This window comes from Coregonus clupeaformis, chromosome 1 (assembly GCF_020615455.1).
Source record: "Coregonus clupeaformis isolate EN_2021a chromosome 1, ASM2061545v1, whole genome shotgun sequence".
NCBI classification, from domain to species: Eukaryota; Metazoa; Chordata; class Actinopteri; order Salmoniformes; family Salmonidae; genus Coregonus; species Coregonus clupeaformis.
The window spans coordinates 95,745,727-95,753,725 of NC_059192.1; positions in this window are offsets into that span (position 1 = coordinate 95,745,727).

Consider the following 7,999-nt stretch of genomic DNA (forward strand, 5'->3'; position numbering starts at 1 on the left):
TATCATTTTTGGGAAACATTTCCATGCACCAGGGACAGGGTGGAAAAGAAAACAGCATGCGCGCGTCTGAAACCCCCACACACAACTCTACCTGAAGTTTTGAGAGTGCGCCTCATCTCTATGGAGACGAAGAGACGTGGGGGGAAACGCAGAAGTTGGGGAAGTAGCTAGCTAGCTAGCAGCTCACTGACTGACTGAAAATGGATTCGATTGAATAGTAAGTAATAGGAGATGTTAATCATTTAGCTATAAAGTCACTTGTTAAAATGTTAACAGAATTGTAGGGCATGTGCTTAAGCATCTGCCATCACGATTGGACCAATCCACCTGTCTCGTCCTACCTACTGACTGTATAAGAAAAGCAAAAAATTACATCATTTTGGTGATGAACGAGCAAAATTCATCATACCAGCTGTATTTCTGTATTTTGAAAGTTTTTTATCTTGAAAACTTGATTGCTGACATGCAAAACATTTTGGGAGTAGGCAGGGTGGTTGGTCCACATTTAAGGAGAAAGTCTAGCAACCCAAAGGTTGCGTGTTCAAATATCATCACAGACAACTTATACTGAACAAAAATATAAACGCAACATGTAAAGTGTTGGTCCCATGTTTCATGAGCTGAAATAAAAGATCCCAGAAATTGTTCATAAGCACAAAAATCTTATTTCTCACAAATGTTGTGCACAAATTTGTTTACATCCCTGTTAGTGAGCATTTCTCATTTGCCAAGATAATCCATCCACCTGACAGCTGTGGCATATCAAGAAGCTGATTAAACAGCAGGATCAATACACAGGTACACCTTGTACTGGGAACAATAAAAGGTTACTCTAAAATGTGCAGTTTTGTCACAACACAATGCCACAAATGTCTCAAGTTTTGAGGAAGTGTGCAATTGGCATGCAGACTGCAGGAATGTCCACCAGAGCTGTTGCCAGAGAATTGAATGTTCATTTCTCTACCATAAGCCGCCTCCAACAACGTTTTAGAGAATTTGGCTGTACGTCCAACCGGCCTAACAACCGCAGACCACGTGTAACCACGCCAGCCCAGGACCTCCACATCCGGCTTCTTCACCTGGTCTGAGACCAGCCACCCGGACAGCTGATGAAACTGTGGGTTTGCACAACAGAATAATTTCTGCACAAACTGTCAGAAACCGTCTCAGGGAAGCTCATCTGCGTGCTCGTCATCCTCACCAGGGTCTTGACCTGCCTGCAGTTCGGCGTCGTAACCGACTTCAGTGTGCAAATGCTCACCTTCAATGGCCACTGGTACACTGGAGAAGTGTGCTCTTCGTGGATGAATCCCGGTTTGAACTGTACCGGGCAGATGGCAGACATGGCGTCATGTGGGCGAGTGATTTGCTGATGTCAATGTTGTTAACAGAGTGCCCCATGGTGGCGGTGGGGTTATGGTATGGGCAGGCATAAGCTACAAACACAATTGCATTTTATCGATGGCAATTTGAATGCACAGAGATACCGTGATGAGATCCCGAGGCCCATTGTTGTGCCATTCATCCGCTCCTTCACCGGCCCCCTCAGCAGCCACTTCTGCGCCCTGGATGTTCTGTCCTCCTAGTCTGAGTTGGACGGGAAGACAACGGCCATCCATGGCAGGATGCTGCTAGAGAGAGCTACTACATCCCTGTGAGGTGGACGGCCTCTCAGTCTAGTTCACATGACGTCATCTGCCCGTCTCCCAGTGTCCGTGCCGTCCGGAGTCCCAGGGGCCTGCAGTCCTAGCTGAGTATGGAGTCAACCATCACCCCTGAAGAATCACTCAGCAGTAGAGCTTCATACACTGGAGGAGGAGGATACAGTCCCATGCCTTCACTGATGCAATTAGGTCGACTGTCCATATCACTGTTGTCCATATCACCGTTGTCCATATCACCGTTGTCCATATCACCGTTGTCCATATCACCGTTGTCCATATCACCAACAAGGGGACTCTCACTAACCCAGAGCAGCTGGATGAACACCTCAACCCCATCAGCCCCAGGAGAGCTAACCCCATCTGGCTGGGGCTGGAGGCCTCACCACCCAGGACCAGCTGCACCCGGAGGCAATCCCAGCTGGTCAGCAGGACCCAGCAGGAGGAACCAGAGGGGCCAAGCTGGTCAGTAGGACCCAGCAGGAGGAACCAGAGGAGGTCAGAGGAGGTCAGAGGAGGTCAGAAGAGGTCAGAGAACGTCAGAGGAGGGGCAAGTAGTAGTGATAGTAGTACAGCGGACAGTCCGTCGTCCAGCGAAGCCTCGCGCCCTGGGACCTCTGGGCTGATGGATCACCTAAACATGGCCCTGATGGCCTTCCATGACATCCTCAGGGAGGTGACTCACATTCAGATGAGCAACGCACAGGAGAGGAGCGGTGCTATGGCATATCAGGAGGCCCAATTAGCACCGGCTACCAACCCAGAGACATTACGCAAAATCAAAGAAAGGTGAGAGGAGCTGGAGAATGGGAATGATGGGTACCACAGGAGGCTGCTGAGGGGAGGACGGCTCATAATAATTGCTGGAATGGAGTGAATGGAATGGTGTCAACCTCATGGAAAAAATGTGTTTGATGTGTTCGATACCATTCAATGTATTCCGTTACAGCCATTACTATGAGCCCGTCCTCCCCAATGAAGGTGCCACCAGCCGCCTGTGATGGGTGTCCTCTCTAGATATACTGCAGTTGCTCATCCCTTGATCAAGTTTGACTTACAGGTCTTTTATATCTAGCTTTATAAAGTAGCATGAAATCATTCTAGATTCTTACTGGCATTTGTAATCTTCTAACCACCAGTCTGTTGGAGGAGTCGTCTGATGAGGAGGAAGGGGGAAGGGGGTCAGTATGGTGCAGCTCCCCCACCAACCGCCTGCTCACCCTGTCTGTGCTCTGATGAGGAGGAAGGGGGTCAGTATGGTGCAGCTCCCCCACCAACCCCCTGCTCACCCTGTCTGTGCTCTGGCAGCCTGCAGGACATCCACCACGACTGCCTGAAGAGGTGGAACCAGACTAAGATACAGTCAGGTCAGTTCAGGTCGAATGACCACCAGCCCCTGCTACTGACAAGAGGTGGTTACGCTGTTTAAAGGAATCATGACAGTCTGACACTGAACTGATCGAAGGAATTAAATATGTGTGTGTGTGTTTCCAGGGAACACACTGTCTAGGTCAAATCCTGTGAGTTGTGAAAGGGGAGCCTAACACTGGATCTGGACGACTTTGACGTTGAGGAGTTTTACCAAAGGCATGCCCAGACACAGGTACACATCCCTTCATTTGTATATCCCTACAGCATACTGCCCAGCTGTCCAATAACTGGATCAGTCTGTTGTTGTGTCAATATAAATGCTGATATGTGTGATATGGCATGCTAGTAGCAGTAAGTATTAGTAGGCTGTTTGTCTCACCTATAATCTCTTTCCCTACTCTGACTTCCATGCCGTCCCAGGTGGAGCAGACCAGTCCAGAGCTCTACATGATCCTTCAGCAGAGGTTCTCAGAGCTGCTGCAGGTGGCTCAATCCCATAGCAACTCCATCTCTAGGGTAAGGAGGAACTGTTCCATGCCTAAATCAAATGGTGGGGGACTAACGTCCTGTTCCTCAATGGTGTAGACTACTCAGCTGCTATCCATTTATTATCGCAAGTTAATGCTGTTGTTACTCCATCAGAAAGAAGATAGGGAGATTCTCAATGGGGAAAAGTCTGTCCTCTCTTCAACTCCTACGCCACCCGGAAACCGATAAGTGGTCGAGGAGATGGTCAATTCACTAGTTGGCTAACGGAGGAGTATCCTCCCCTCCTTGATTACATCCTTCAGCAGAGGATGCACAGGAGGATCCTCCCCTCCTTGATTACCTCCTTCAGCAGAGGATGCACAGGAGGATCCTCCCCTCCTTGATTACCTCCTTCAGCAGAGGATGCACAGGAGTATCCTACCTGGAGCTATCAGGGATATTTTTAAACCAGTCACGCCCCTTTGAAACAGCTGTTTTCTCGGAATAGAAAAGCATACACATATTTAGAACAATAGGCTACTTATCATTTTATCTATGAAATGTCTAGCAAAACTAGTTAAATGTCTTTTTACTACTTTACACATTTATTTTGGGATTCCCCCCTATAAACCTAATTTGCATGATCACGCGCTAGTGAAGAAGGAGTCTCATTTCATTCAAGCACATTGACTCTCCCATAGACTCCCATAGATTCTCCTATAGATTATCTTGTAGACTCTCCCATAGACTTTAAAAGTACAGGTTTAGATATGGGCTAAGGTGAGGTATACTGAGTGTACAAAACATTAGGAACGCTTTCCATTACAGACTGACCAGGTGCATCCAGGTGAAAGTTATGGGAAGTAGTCAACATGGGCCAGCATCCCTGTGGGATTTACAACAAGATGACTCAAAAGGCTAACTCTAAATATTTCAGTATACCTAATTGGTACATTCATGATTAACTGCTACAGTATGAGATAGATTGAAGGGCAGACATGTTTATTTTATCTTAGATGGCACCAACATCATACCACCCTGCATCCCACTGCTGCCTTGCCTCTGAAGCTAAGTAGGGTTGGTCCTGGATGGGAGACAAGATGCTGCTGTAAGTGGTGTTGGAGTGCCAGTAGGAGGCACAAGTAAACACAAAATGCAGTTTTGAAATGAAGGTTGTTATTATTAAGGGAAAACAAAATCCAAACCTACATGGCCCTGTGTGAAAAAGTGTTTGCCCCCCCTGTTATAACACAACTCAACTGTGGTTTATCACACCTGAGTTCAATTCCTCTAGCCACACCCAGGCCTGATTACTGCCACACCTGTTCTCAATCAAGGAATCACTTAAATAGGACCTGCCTGACAAAGTGAAGTAGACCAAAAGATCCTCAAAACCTAGACATCATGCCGAGATCCAAAGAAATTCAGGAACAAATGAGAAAGAAAGTAATTGAGATCCATCAGTCTGGAAAAGGTTATAAAGACATTTCTAAAGCTTTGGGACTCCAGCGAACCACAGTGAGAGCCATTATCCACAAATGGCGAAAACATGGAACAGTGGTGAACCTTCCCAGGAGGAAAATTACCCCAAGAGCGCAGCGACGACTCATCCAAGAGGTCACAAAAGACCCCACAACAACATCCAAAGAGCTGCAGGCCTCACTTGCCTCAGTTAAGGTCAGTGTTCATGACTCCACCATAAGAAAGAGACTGGGCAGAAATGGCCTGCATGGCAGAGTTCCAAGACGAAAACCACTGCTGAGCATAAAGAACATTAAGGCTTGTCTCATTTTTGCCAGAAAACATATTGATGATCCCTAAGACCTTTGGGAAAATACTCTGTGGACTGGCGTAAAAGTAACATCGCATTTCAGAAAAAATACATCATACCAACAGTAAAATATGGTGGTGGTAGTGTGATGGTCTGGGCCTGTTTTGCTGCTTCAGGACCTGGAAGACTTGCTGTGATAAATGGAACCATGAATTCTGCTGTCTACCAAAAAATCCTGAAGGAGAATGTCCGGCCATCTGTTCGTGACCTCAAGCTGAAGCAAACTTGGGTTCTGCAGCAGGACAATGATACAAAACAGACCAGCAAGTCCACAAAATGAAGACTTTGGAGTGGCCTAGTCAAAGTCCTGACCTGAATCCGATTGAGATGCTGTGGCATGACCTTAAAAAGGCAGTTCATGCTCGAAAACCCTCCAATGTGGCTGAATTACAACAATTCTGCAAAGATGAGTGGGCCAAAATTCCTCCACAGCGGTGTAAAAGACTCATTGCAAGTTATCGCAAACGCTTGATTGCAGTTGTTGCTGCTACAGTGAGGGGAAAAAGTATTTGATCCCCTGCTGATTTTGTACATCTGACCACAACACTTTCACACAGTTCTCCTCTGAATCATTCAGATGTTTATTGGCAAACTTCAGACGGGCCTGTATATGTGCTTTCTTGAGCAGGGGGACCTTGCGGGCGCTGCAGGATTTCAGTCCTTCACGGCATAGTGTGTTACCAATTGTTTTCTTGGTCATTATGGTCCCAGCTGCCTTGAGATCATTGACAAGATCCTCCCGTGTAGTTCTGGGCTGATTCCTCCTCGTTCTCATGATCATTGCAACTCCACGAGGTGAGTTCTTGCATGGAGCCCCAGGCCGAGGGAGATTGACAGTTCTTTTGTGATTCTTCCATTTGCGAATAATCGCACCAACTGTTGTCACCTTCTCACCAAGCTGCTTGGCGGTGGTCTTGTAGCCCATTCCAGCCTTGTGTAGGTCTACAATCTTGTCCCTGACATCATTGGAGAGCTCTTTGGTCTTGGCCATGGTGGAGAGTTTGGAATCTGATTGATTGCTTCTGTGGACAGGTGTCTTTTATACAGGTAACAAACTGAGATTAGGAGCACTCCCTTTAAGAGTGTGCTCCAAATCTCAGCTCATTACCTGTATAAAGGACACCTGGGAGCCAGAAATATTTCTGATTGAGAGGGAGTCAAATACTTATTTCCCTCATTAAAATGCAAATCAATTTATAACATTTTTAACATGCGTTTTTCTGGATTTTTTTGTTGTTATTCTGTCTCTCACTGTTCAAATAAACCTACCATAAAAATTGCAGACTGATCATTTCTTTGTCAGTGGGCAAATGTACAAAATCAGCAGGGGATCAAATACCTTTTTCCCTCACTGTAAGGTTGGCCCAACCAGTTATTAGGTTGTAGGGGGCAATCACTTTTTCACACAGGGCCATGTGGGTTTGGATTTTGTTTTCCCTTAATAATAACAACCTTCATTTCAAAACTGCATTTTGTGTTTACTTGTGTTATCTTTGACTAATATTTAAATTTGTTTGATGATCTGAAACATTTAAGTGTGACAAACTAACAAATCAGGAAGGGGGCAAACACTTTTTCACACCACTGGATCCCAATGCCCCAGGGTAGTGATTGGGGTCATTGCCCTGTGTAGGGTGCCGTGTTTTGGATACAATGTTAAACGGGTGACCTGACTCTCTGTGGTCACTAAAGAGCCCATGGCACTTATTATAAGAGTAGGGTTGTTAACCCTGGTGTCCTGGCTAAATTCCCAATCTGGCCCTCATACCATCATGGCTGCCTAATCATCCCCAGCTTCCAATTGGCTCATTCCTCCCCCTGTAACTATAACATTGCTGTAAATGAGAATGTGTTCTCTGTCAACTTACCTGGTTAAATAAAACCTGATTCAGAGAGTGGAAGGGGCTAACAGTAGGTGATGACAGTGTTGATCTGATTTGAAATAATCTCAAACTGTTAGGTTTAAAGGACAACTATGATTGATGAATGGAACCTGCTGTGTTTATGGACCTTTTTTAGGACCCAAAGCCACATTCTCTGAATATCTATCTACAGTTGAAAAACAGTGGTTAAAGGGCCAATCTTCAGTTGCTACATAACTTTTTTGACCTATAAATTGTATGTACCCATTGATTCTTTAAGAATATAACTTATAAATTCCTCATGAGTTTAGTTTAACTGTCGTACCCCATCAGAACCCAAAATAGAAGCTTGTTTTACTCCAATGTTTGTAAACAATGTAAATTAAGCAGACACTGCAGCCTCATAACATAGTTAAAACTATCATTTTGATATCATGGTCAGTCCTTGAAATCATAACCCTGTCTATGAATTTGAGAGTGGTTACATATCTCCAGCCCCATTTCTCAGCTTTTTACCAAAACAGTTGCTTGGAAAATACTTTGTTATTGTTTGAACTGCTGATTGCCCCTTTAACTAAATGCTGTTGTATTTACCCCCAGGTTTTTTAGGCTTCCTCTTCTACCGCACACTGAGGGTGAGAGCCAGCAGAGGGAGCCAGAGAGGAAATAACACACCAGGGACACCACCTGACACCTTCACCCCTCTCCCTTCCTCTTTTTAAATCCTGGGTGAAATGATTTTAACACACGATGCAGTGCATCTTGTTCAATGGTACCATCTGGACAGAGGATAAATAAACTTGACA